Source organism: Parus major, chromosome 9 (genome assembly GCF_001522545.3).
Source record: "Parus major isolate Abel chromosome 9, Parus_major1.1, whole genome shotgun sequence".
In the NCBI taxonomy this organism is placed as follows: domain Eukaryota; kingdom Metazoa; phylum Chordata; class Aves; order Passeriformes; family Paridae; genus Parus; species Parus major.
In genome coordinates this window covers 2,472,000-2,484,923 of record NC_031778.1, presented here as the reverse complement: position 1 = coordinate 2,484,923, position 12,924 = coordinate 2,472,000, and the positions used below count along the sequence as shown (strand labels likewise).

Sequence of the window (12,924 nt, the reverse complement as noted above, 5' to 3'; positions counted from 1 at the left end):
CAGGCAGCCACTAATCCACGTCAGGAACTGTCTCATCCCATGACACCTTAGGGTGGCTTTTTCTGAGGCTCCTGGTGAGCAATCTCACCAAAACCTTGAAAATTCAAGGTCTCCCTCTCCATGCTTAAGACCTTCTGAAAATGAGAGAAGAGGAAAGACACAGATCTGAAATGTGACCCTTCTGCAAACACATGATGAGCCTTCTTCATTAGTTCTTACATAGTCTACAGGTGTTAATTTTATTATGCTTACTGGTCTGAAGCCATGGATCCTACAGAGTCCCTCTGAAATATAACCCTGTCAAGTAACACCTTTAATTTAATTTAAATGATGACTTGAGAGACATAACCCCAGGGTTGAAGGATATGCAGGAATCACATCCACCTGGTCTACCACACCTCTCCTTGGTCCTGCCAGTCGTACATCAGCATCATTCAGCTGCAGTTTTCTTCTCTGATGAATTCACAAAAGCTTTTTACTTTTGCAAGTTTTTGCTCATTTTTTTTTAGATAATGTGCTAACTATTTCATATTTAAACTCAGAGCATTTACATTTCTTTCCAGATTTCCTTCATTTATGCATTTCTATCTGCACCCACAATGCTGTGCCTGCCCACAAAGTAGGAAAGCTTTGTTCCCAACTTTTACTGATGTATTTTTAAATGTTTTTATGCTGCCCTATATGAACATTTTCTACTTAACTACACCTTTCTATTCTTTTTTTGGTTCATTCTGAATGCTAACCCTTTCTTCCACCCAACGCCCTCTGTAAAGAATTTCTGAAAAGAGAAGTGGCTGGTACCAAGGGCTGAATAAGTTCCTATGTGTGTGGAAAAGAGGAAAGACATGAAAATGTAGGTCAGGAATTCTTCTGTTCAAAATAACATACTCAAGAAAACCTAACACAAGAAAAAATTTGGATTCAAAAAGTAACCTCCAAACTGTATCTGCTCTGAAAATTCCCTATTCCTGTCCTGAGGAAAAAATATTTATCATGACCCTTAACAGTAACAAACAAAGTATGTTCATGCGATTTTGCAAATGAAGAAGCTACACTTTCCACATGCTGGATACACCAGATGAAAGGCAATAAAACATTTTCCAAGCTAAAGGTCTGTCCCTCTGGAGCCAAGTTTCAGATCTCTTTGATATCTTATTTAGCTCAGCCTGTTAATTCAACTGTGTGCATCATGACTTTGTAAATATATAAGCAGAGAAGGCTTGCTTCTAGCAATTCTTGGTTTCTTTCCAAAATATCACTGTGCTGTGAAAATAAAACATCTGTTGAGCCATACATTTCGGCATTTCCAATGCCACTAAATAGAACAGGGAGAATGAGGAAACTTTACACAGAAATTTGAGGAAAAAAAGCATTGGTTAAATTTCAGGTGACACATTGGGGAGCTATACAGGTCACTTGTAATGAAATAAATCATTCCATTAGTCCTGCCTGCATTAATCTTTGCATGTGCCAGTGAAAATATGCTGCTATCACAGCTGAAAAAAAAAATCTTCCCAGGAGAACAGGAGAGGCAGATTCTGGGGAAGGCACCAGGGAAAGTTTAAGCATGTGTTTCATTTTGGTTTTACATGTCAACAAACACTGGGATTTAATATAAGTCAGAAGCCTTTATTTCTGACTCTGTCAGCCCTTTACTCCTGCTCTTTTCTATATGCCATGTTGGTTTTGGAGGGTGGCTGTGCCTAGCAGCACTCTGCTTCCCTTTATAACTCATTATATAGAAAAGCAGCTGCTTTTTTATATATAATAAGTGTTTTATATGGATCTAGTACCTTAACCATTGTATACATGTATTCAATTTTTATCATCAAAGTATTCTAAATAATAATAATACTTATACATTAAAACTGCTTTCTGAGTCACAAGATGCCACATAAATCCAGGATATTAGATTTATCAGTGCTTCATCTAATTAAAGGTTTACATTTTAGTCTTGCTGTATAGGGTGCTTTTAGTGACTCATAATACATATTCCAGTTAGGAAATAAACTGAGGCAAATAAAGAGTGAATGTAGAGGAGCATGCTTAGCATCCTTTTTGGTGGGTTACTCACCCAGAGGGACAGAATGTTTATGAACTCCATAATAGGACCCAGCCCTCAGCTGGTGGGACCAGAACTTCTCCCTTACAAAACCCCCCTTCCTACCCCACAGACAGACAGACACCTGCTGAATTTTCCTTGTTAACAGTAATGGACAAGAGAGCCCACCTGCACGGGGTGTCTGCATGCCCCAGGCCAGCTCTGCTCTCCTGCAGCTGCTCCCAGCTGGATGCAATCTGCCATGGCAGCTCCCAGTGCAGCTCAACACACAAGCCATTTCCTGATGGGCACATCCCCATGGGGGTCTCACTCAGCAGGATACCTGGAGACCCCGCCTAGGAACAAACCTTTTCCATTTCTAGAACTGCCAGTTTCACCTTCAGCTGGAGAAAAGTACGTGCATGAACAGCACTAACTCCTGAAAATGCTATTTTTTCTTCCATACCCAGAGCCCCAGTGTCAGGGCTTTACAAGTGAGGATTTCATCATTAGTCAGCTTTATCACAACCATTCCCACACTGAAGCCAACAGCAGAAATCCCCCTACCATGCCCAATTTTAAAGTCCAAGATGCAATCATTTGTTTGTGACCATTTACTTTACATAGAACATTACATCTTCAAATCATTCCCCACCAAGCATGTGTTCCTCTGTGACATTTATCCTCCAGAATGAACAGGAGACTCTGCCTTATTTAAAATTAACAGCATATGGCAGGTCAACACCTCAACGCCTCTGCAAATATCGCTGCGCACCAAGACACGTAACTGGTGTTCCGTGGCCACAGGACAATAAAATTCCCTGTGTGCCAGCTGCAGGGACACTACCCTTCAGGATAACACATCTGACACCAACCCTTTGCAGGTGAGGACAATGTCTGTCTGTCTGAAGGACTATGCAGTAACCCTTCACAACTCGCTCAAAGAAGACTTTAATTTAACCTAAGACCTAGTTTTTCACTAAGTGAAATGAACTTCCACAAGTCTGGATCTACCAATGCTAGTTTTCAGTCCAAGAGAGCTACCAAGATTTATTTTTCTCTACATAGTCAGAGTTCATTCCTGTTGGGGATGGCAGAGCTGGCACTCAACAAACAGCAGCGTTCTACCACACCAACTTCACTGGAAGAAAGAAGCAAAGTGTGAGTTCCAGCCATTGACTTCAGAAAGCCCATTCAAACAAACAATGTTAAGCAAAACATTTCCTGCACTGTATTTAAAATACATTGTTTTTCACTAAGAAATCCGTATTTTATAATGCAAAGACACATACAGATGTGAAGGCTGTTTATCAAAAAGTATCAGGTGCTGAAAAAAAGGCAGGTCCTGATGGCAATTAAGAGAACATTACAAAGGACACCAGCTAGAAGCCAGCAAAGGAAAACACTACCAGAGAAATTGTAAAAACAATAATGTAACAAGCAGTTCAATTATTTATCCAGCAAAAATTAAAGTAGTTCCTTTTTATGGAACTTGAGGCATAGAGGACAAATGGAAACTTCAAAATTAGAGTTAATTATTTTATTTCTGCTAAGAAAGGAGGAAGGAAAAAACCCAGCATTATGATAATCAGATGTTTTTCCACAAATCAAAACTACTTGGTTTTGGTCTCCATAACCCCAGCAATACAGAAGATTAATTGATACCACCTTCTACCACACACCACCATTTCCACTGGTTAAACAGAGTGAAACAACCAGAGGAATGCCGGGTATAACTCAACACAAGTAGTTGAGAAAGCCCAGGTCCAAGCTCAGTGTCAGGCTGCAGCAGAGAAACATGAATCATGTACCCCAAAACCTTGGATACTGTTCCTTGTTGAAGCAGCGGCCAGGTTCTCAAAAGTCAGAGTATCTGCAGTAGCAGATATCAAATATCTTTTGGCAAAGCACATCAAGTCACATCCTCCCACAGGGAGCTCTTGGCATGGCTGAACTTCAGCACTAACAGAAAGAGCTGCCCTGTTCTAGTGTCTGGGAACACTGTGCTCCTGTATCAGCCTTTCAAATGTATCTACTGTCAATAATCCCACTAAAATATTGCCAGGGAAGGAACTTTGCCTAAATACAATTCAATTTTATAAATCATAAGCAATATAAATGTATAACACAAAACTAGGTGACTAGACATACTGAAAGACATCTAAAGAGCTTAAGACACTCCTCCACTCTCAAAGTTTCACATACATATTTAGAAGAACAGAAAACACTAATGCAACCTTCCTGAGAAAGCCTGCATTTGAAACCTCCTCACTATTTTCTTCCTTCAGCATCCTCCCAGATGCTTAGGAAAGAAAAGTAGGTTCAGCAGTACCTCCTACCCAAACCCAAGATTATGTCCTCTGCTTAAGGACCCAGCATGGAGAACACTGCAGGAACAAAGAGGTGCCTCTCTGATGTGCAATGCCCACTCTTTGGTGGGGTGGAGGACTGGCAAAGCCTAGCACCACCTCCAGCTGGAAGCTCCCAAACAGAGCATGTCACCCATCTGGCAGCTCCATGGTGCCATGTACATGACAGCCAAAGAATTCCCTTTTTTCCCCCCACTTACATACCCTGACAGCATCCCAGTGATGGATCAGTGTTGCCATGGCATGAATTGATCTGAAACATGTCTACACAGTTGCTGAAGGGAGGAAAACACCATGCCTGAAACATGTAAAGCTCACTGGGTTTCTGAGAGGTCAAGAATGCAATAAAGGTCACATTAATGTCTTTTATCACTTCCTCCAGAGTTTTTAGCCTGCCTTCTTCACCATCAGAAAACCAGGTGGAAAGCCTGGAAAGCACTACCTAGCTTCTGCTCCCAAACGCATCACTCACTTCCTACAGTCAGCACTTCAGAACCAAGTCTGGCAGCAGAGCTTGCAGATGACACGTGGATGGATCCATCATGGATCTGTACCGCACTCCTTGAAGGAGGCAGATTTCTGCCCCCTGCTATTTAAGACATTTCATGTACATGAGACTTTGAGAGATCTAGACAGATAATTCCAACAAAAACAGAAGTTACTCCCTAAAGCAATGAAGGAGGCACCAGACATTTTTTTGTACCTCCTCCATTAAACATTGGCTCTCATACTGCCCTTAGTATAACATGTTTCTGCAGTCTTAGAAAGAGGCTCTAAGACTTAAAAAAGCTCTCTCAGCCTCCCAGAGCAATGAAAGGTCCTCATCTTCTCCTACAACCCACCAGCCGTATGGTGGAAGAATGGATGTGATACAGGAGGAAGGATGATTCATGGAGGAATGGGAGGAGGATGTTACTGCCAAGAGCTGACTCTTGCTCAAAAGGACACAGCTCCTTCTGGCCACCCGGTGCCACCTGGCCACAAAGACACCAGACTTCCTCCTTGGTAAAGGGAACTCTCCCCAGACACAGAAGTCAGGCATCTGTCACATCTGGAATGGATGCACCCCAGTGCAGACAAGGAGCCTGCAGAAATCCAGCAGAGATGTTCCACATGCTGGTGGTGGCTCCCAGGACACCCTGAAGGGACACCATGCCTAACTGCTTTGGAGCAAGATCTGATGGGTGTTTCCAACAGCAGTGATCTCACTCAGTCCCACAACATCACAGTGTTCCAGACCAGGAGAGGATCTGACGCCACCTCTAGCACAAGGCCATTTCTTCTTGCTGCTCAATATCCAATCCAAGCTCAAAGTGGAAAAGCACTGGCCTTAAGTTCACTGAACATTAAACAAGGCTGACTTTTGACCTGGCTCAGACCAAGTTTTAGGTTAAAAGTTACTCATTCATTTTATTTAAACAAATCTGCCTACCTTCATTCCAGTATACTGCTAAGGGACAAGTTTTTAAACACCTCAGATGGGAATGCGACCATAGTCTCATGGGAACTGATCTTAGGTGACCCTTCATGTGGTGGGCCAGGCCAGGTCCATTGGTTTGACCCAGGATGCCACGACCTTCCCAGAGAGAGGTCCCAAGAGACAGCTTCAGGGGTCTCTGGCAATCCCTGGCCGCTGGGTAACCACAGCAAGGGGCAGCCTGTAGCCTGTGCTCAGCTTGTGAGGTTATCCTGGGCCAAGTCAGAGACAGGAGCACCATGTGGCAGTTCCACAGAGATGCCGTTCATTGTCCAGCAGCTCTGCAAAGGGGAGCCAGAACTGGGCAGGAGCTGGGGTTTTTATGGGGGGAAAGCCAGGGTGGTACCAAGGAGGAAAAGCCAATGGGTTGCAAAGAATCAACACAGGCATCAAAGCATGGTGGGGTAGCTGGAGCTCTCACCATGACAACAGAGGATGGTCTTGTTCAAGAGGTATCTCTCCAGAAGAGGCTTGAGATACTTAGACCTTCCTACAGGTCCCTCAGGGCACATTTCTCCAAGGGAAAGCCTTGGCAGGCTCAGCTGCCTCCACACCTTCATCTCCCCCTTCCATCCTTTTCCTGCCAAAAGAAACCTTAACAGTAAGGTACCTCACTCTCCTCTCCACAAACTCCCCTCCAGGTTAACACAATGGGAACTTGGCTGCTACCACACTGTGCTTTAAGCTTGCACAGGCATCTGAAGATAAAAAGTGCTGGTTATCTCTTGACAAGAGGCACATGATTTTTTTTTCTTGCTCCTCATGCTGTCGTACCAGTATCCCCTGAGGCTAAACTGGTAGAGAATCCTCAAGCCCTGGGTATGCTGGTGAGAATAACTCCTCTCATGTAGGAAGAGCCACAGCACCTTACTATTAAAGCAAAGGAAAACAGCAGAGCAGCCTAGTAAAGCTGTCAAACTATTTAAAGATTTTTAATTTGCATTTCACTGGTCTTTTTGTGGGTTTTTCTTTTTTGGTTTGGGGCTTTTTCTAATTATTTTTGAAGAGTCAGGCGAATTCAGCTAAAGTAATTCTGTTCCACTGAAACATGCACTCTCTCTTGGATTTGTAACAGATACACATATATTTACATACATAGCCTCATCTATTTTTGAGTTAAGAAATAATGCACTCATAATACAGTGACATTTCAGAAATAAAAGCTTTTTCATTAGCTGTCCAACATGAATATAGGCCAGAATTCTATGCTGTCAAAGGAAATTACTTTCACATGTCATTAGGTCTGAAATTTTCTTCCTCACTCCGAAGTAACAAATATAGAAATCACCAGTTAAAAAATGCATCAGCCTGATGAATATTTTCTGAAGTCTGCTAAACAGTAATTTAAGGGTATTTTCCCCAAAGTACAAGGCTAAAAATTGAAATCCAGCCCTAGTTCCTAGGTTCTGTATCATGTTTGGATCTCTGTACACCATTATCTGGGGGCATCTCAAACAGGGGAAGCACCAGTGCTTCAGAAACTTGCAGCAAACCTCCCATGCCATTTTGGGGAGGTCTTTAAAAGCTGACTGAACATCAGAGTTCTTTCAGATATCTTGGCAGATTATGGCCCAAAGAGGCAAAAAGCCACTTGTGTGAGAGCAGAGCAGAAATTCACCACACACACTGGTCTGGAGGCGTCGGCTCCCCCAATGCCTTGGACGTGGCCATGGTGCTGCTGCTGGCAGGGCAGATAAAAGCCCCGGGCTCTGCTCTCTGCCCCAGCCCACGGAGCAGCAGTGCTGGTGCTGAGCACCCATCACCAACCACAGTGCTTTGTGCAAGAGCTGTGCTCAGAGCCCAGGGATGCACAGCGCTGCCTGGAACACGGGAGGAGGCTGGAGGTGCTTTGCGGTGCTTTCCTACTGTGTCAGCATCTCTGGGACTCTCCTCTTCCTCCAGGGAAATCTTCCCCTAAGGCCTGTCACATCCCTTCCAGCATCCACACTGCACAAACAAGGGGATGCCCTAATTTCTGTGGCCTTTCCCCCAGTGCAGCAGCAGCAAGTTGCCTTCCTGCCTTGGTGAGATCCTATCACCAGCTCTCCTTCCACCCTCCACTAACCTTCCTTCTTGGAAGTCCTTTCCTTCAGTTTTGTCAGCTTTTCCCCCAGCTCTCCCAGACCCACTGCATGCAGTGCCTGTTCATCCAGGCATTTCAGAGCTTGTGCACAAGTCCCACAAAATGCTTCAAGTGCAAAGCAGTGTCTGAGACAAGTGTCACCTGCCACAGCACAGACTTCAGACAGAGAAGCCACGACTACACAAAAACAGAGCAGCCACCGGTGTGGAGAGAGGTCACAGAGCCACGTACATCAACACCCAGCTCCTGACAGAGCTGCCCAAAACTCACAGCTCTGCTGGGACTGTCTCTAAAGTAAAGCACACACAAAACTGCAGCCAAAACAGATGCAGATAGGTTCACACTGCACTTCAGCACAAGTAGAATAAATTGCACTGTTAATCTTACACAATACCATTCCAGGTGCATCATCCCATTACCTTGATGGGAATTATTTCAGTATATGGTCAAAGGCTTTGCTGCTGGTATCCACTTGCTTGGACACCCTCCATGGAAAATCACTCCTAAACCTGGACACAACACACTGAAGCACATCCCTATTCTCTCCTCTGCCCATTTGTGCCCAACACACAACAAACCCTCTGCTCCAACAAGCAGGCTCTGCCCCTTTCTCCTAAAGCAGAAGGGGGTCAGAGGCTCCCACACAGCCACAGGGGCATGAAGGAGGGTGTGTGCCAATTTTTGGTTTTACTTCCCTATTTCAGAGGTAAGTCCCTTTCCCACTTCAGATATTAACATATAAAACAATGTAACTTCTGAGAAGGGGGTAGGTAGATATACAGATATTACAGACCGTATATATCACTTGGGTGGTTTTCATATATCCAACTTCTCCAGCAGCCTTGCCATCTTGCAAGCCAGGCCTAACCAGGCCTGCCTAGTCTGAAACCAGACTTGGGAACAGAGGGCTGGGTTTGGATGTTCAACAAGGAAGACTTCTGAGCGTTTCAAAAGGGGCTCAAGATTTTGTTCTGGCACAAACAGAAGGTGAATGCTCATTAAGAAAGGGAATATCTCCACACAAGAAGGTGTATCTGAGCTTGAAAGGTCAACTTGGCCTTGAGTTTCAGCTGTCCCAAAGTCAGGCACCCAATCAAGGCCAGCAGTCCCAGTCCCTGCTGCCTATCTGTGCCTTGCACGTGGATGTGCCCTGCATTCCCACAGCCTCAGAGAGGATGGCTCCCATATCCACATGAGACCCAGCCAACTCACCAGCTCACCTGGCATCACACCTCAAGTCCCATCTTTGTCCAATGAGCAGGTGACTTCCACAGGGGAACAAATAAGAAAAACAGAACAAAAAAAAAAAATTTGCTTCTGTACAACAACCAAAACAAGAAGTTTTGCAGCAGAGGACTGGCTGACTTGCTTCTTTAATCCTTTATTCTCCACCCAAATCCCACCTAACCACAAATCAAACTGTCTCCAGCTTAGTTTTCTTCTTTCCCCAAGAAAAGAGCAGCTGCCAGCAATGCCTAAGGCAATGGGCTATGCCTTTTCTTTTCCACTCACCTACCTCCAGCAGAGCATTCCCACTCCTGCCAATGCTCCCCAGGCTCCACACTGCTCTGTCTTGATCTCTCTGCAGATTTTGGCTGTTCTCTGGTGTCTTTGGGGTTAGAAGTCCAGTGGGCCCTAGGCAAGCAGGCTGTTGGAACACCACTACCCTCGCCCAAGTGTTCTAGTTTGCAATGCTAAAGGTAACACAACACTGGGAGAGAGAAGTGTTGCTCAGCCAGAAAGTAAGAAAGGGAGGTGCATTTTCCATATTAAAGGTCACATTTTAAGTGGAGGAGAGGACATTAGCATGTTTCCAGCAGAAGAGGAAGTACGGAGCAACAGCTAGAACTCTTGATGCCAGCAAGTTAAATATTCAGAGAAACAGCTATACAATGAGGTCCTCCCAAACCTTCTTCAAGAACAAAAAGACATAAACCCAATAGCAATTTGCAGCTGCCTCTAAAAGTGCTTCCTAGCAAGTTAGCCTTCCCATGCACAAGAGAAAAAAGGAGGTCCCAGCATCAGCAACCATCACTGCAATGGCTCACATGACACCTGTCATCCTCGAGGGCAACAGCCAAAGGATTGCAGTGTTGTGGTAAGGGGCAGGATACCAGTGAGGAAGAGTGATAGCAAAAGTAGTGACATCACCAACAGAAGCACTTCAGGCATGATCAGCAGAGGTCAGCTGTATAAGCAGGCAGCTAATCACTCTAACCTAGAGCCAAAGCCACTGTCCCCACAGGGTTTCTATGGAAAGCTTTATCAAAATGAGCCCCAGTACACATCTCATATTCGTCTTATGCAAGTCAGAATAAATACTGGATATCAGACTCTTATCTCTGGCACAAAACCAATACATGTCAGCTTCTACAAGGGCTCCCACAAGAAGCAGAATGTTTTATTTTGCTTTAACAGAGAAATGTAGGATAATTGCTAAGGGAGTATCAGGGAACCCTCCCTGTTTTCTTTACTATCCTTCCAACTCTGCTTGTAACATGAGATGGCCTCAATGCAAACAGCAGTGCCCCAATGTATGTTGCCTTGTCACACTGACAGCAGCCCTGCTCTTGCTGCAGACATGGAAGTGAAAAAAGGCACAAGGAAAAATAAAAGAGGAAGAGCTATGGTCATTCACCTTCATCTCCAGGTTCCTTTGCTGTCCACAAAGGTTCCTGTCAATCCCTTCCAGGCAGCAGCAGATTGCCAGGTAAGAGCTGTAGGAGATGCCACCACAAGCAGCACATCTGTGGTCTCCATGCAATTCTTCATGCTCCCATGTCCCTTTTAACTGAGTGCTCTTGCCTAGGAAAGAAATTAGGGTGAAGATGTTAGATAGCCACATCAGACTTACCAGGAGACTACAACCACCAGCCAAGACCACACAGCAAGTCAGCAGTGGCACAGAAACACCCAGAGCATGCAGACAGTGGTGTGTCCACACCATGTGTCCTGGATAAGGCCAACAATCAAGCTGCTGACACCTTCAAACATTACTTCAGTAAAACACCACACAGAGCCTTGTTTTGAAGGCAAAACCTGCTGGTGAACACCTGCTGGCTGCAGAACTCACAACAGTCTAATGCCAGAAGTCAGGGAAAGCTGGTAATGCTGACATCAGGGCAAGAAGAACTCGACCTTGAGTGCTGGAGCTATGGGTCCCTAAGGAGATTTTAAGAATGCAGCCTGTACAAAAGTGTGTGCAAAGCTCTTCAAGGATCCCTCTTCCACTGAGCCATCCACAGCAAAACCTACTGCCTACTGACAACAGAGGAGTGATGCAGTGCAATTACCTGGTGACCCTTGCTGGAAACACAAAAGAGCCTTTACAGAGTTTTTATTTCCAACCTCTTGCCTACTTCTAAAAGAAACTCAGTGTAACTGCAGCACACATCCTAAAATCCTCTTAAATAAGATACTAATCACAAGACTTTTTAGCAAGCAAGAGCACACAGTCCGCTTGAGGAAACACTACCTCCCATAATTATCCTGCCCTGGGCAAGTTTCCAGTGTATGTGCATGGCCTGGCATATGCTCCATCTCAAGTTCAGCAGCTCAGCTTTCTGCTCTCAGTAGGGAGCCCAAGCACTCACAGCTTAATAAGGGGTCCCAGTAATTTGGGTCTCCATATCCCAAATTACAGCCAGCCTGAAGCATCCATGGGACCCCAAGCCACAGCAGCACACCACAGCAGGGGAGGCAAAGCAGGAAAAAGGTAAGCTTAGGCTTTATATATTTTGCATGACGAAGAAAAGGAGGAAGATGGGGAAGAAAAGAAAGGTAAAAAGCAAGAAAGGAGGAAGACATGAAAAAGACATGCAAAGACATGTTCAGCAGTGTAGGACAGCATAGGCACACAATGCCCTACTTCAAGCACTGAGGTCCCACCAGCACAGGCTGGTGAAGTTTCCTGCCAGGTGAGGGAGTGAAACTAGAATGATACTCGAGGGTTAGGTGAGAAAGGAAAAACCAGCAACAGCTACCTGCTAGACTGAAAAATATCATTTTTTGTGTCCACCAGCCTGCAGCAGTGTCTTGGCATGGCTGCATCTTTGATAAGCATCTCACGGTCAGCCATCACAGCAAGTGAGGAAATTTGCACAGGCAGACCCCCAGGACAGCTGTAAGGCACTCCAGGAAGGCTGGATGAGTAATAGTGAGCCAGAGCCCCAGCACTTTCACATGCCAGCCTAGGAAGTCCCCAGCCTGCAAGCTCAGCAGGATCCCCTCGCTGCAGGCTGTGCTCACACCAGCCTTTGTGGCCTGCAGAAAGGGTGCATTTAAGTGAGAAAAATGATGCAAACAGGAGGTAAAAGGTATTCAGAGAAGCACAGACAATTGAAAAAGGCCAGCACACTGGTTGTCCAGCCAGGCAACACTTCTTCAGGGTATATTTAAAATTATACAACAATCCAGCCCTGGCTACCTGCTCCCTGCTGAAGTCTGCCTTTATACATGACCGGAAAGTGAGCCCAGAGATGCCACCTGAGGCAATGCAAGTTCTGCTGTGGCAGAGCCTGGGCAGCCACAGAGCTGTAAAAGGGAGAACATTAGCCAGGCTGGAGCCTTGGGAGCTTCCCAGTCATTTACCCATTCCTTCCTTCTAACAGGGCAAAATGCTCCAAAATATTCACCAGCATCTCTGGGAGGCAAAAGGATCAAGGGGACACGTGCCCCTCAGCAGAGCAGGACAGCAAGAGTGGCTGCTCAGGAGTACCTCTGACAGTCCAGTACCTTCCAGACTTGCACAGAGCCGATGCTGGGGGCTGCAAGCCACCAGCTGCAGAGTGGGCAGTGCCCCTTGGCAGAGCTTGACTCCTCAGCACTTGTTCTGAAAGCCATGAGAACATGAGTGATCAGGCCTCCTTGCCCCCTGGTCAAATCAGAACACGAGGAACTCATCTACACAACATTTCCGCATGGCAAGTTTCCCCATCATGAATACAAGCAGGTA

General features: G+C 45.3%; 1 protein-coding gene across 6 annotated transcripts in view; it reads right to left on the bottom strand.

The window, feature by feature from the left end:
* Window positions 1-12,924, bottom strand: part of ST6GAL1 (ST6 beta-galactoside alpha-2,6-sialyltransferase 1) — a 43,527-nt gene that overhangs the window by 18,154 nt on the left and 12,449 nt on the right. The window contains exons 2-4 of one of the 6 annotated variants that reach the window (XM_015637963.3): window positions 10,609-10,775; window positions 9,483-9,605; window positions 9,183-9,235 (exon numbers count right to left, since the gene is read on the bottom strand). The exons of 1 other annotated variant lie outside the window; for it this stretch is intronic. The gene's annotated coding sequence lies outside the window, so the exon portion shown is untranslated. The remainder of the gene's footprint in view (window positions 1-9,182; window positions 9,236-9,482; window positions 9,606-10,608; window positions 10,776-12,924) is intronic. 4 more of the 6 variants (XM_015637962.3, XM_015637966.3, XM_015637964.3 and 1 more) reach the window with 4 other exon arrangements.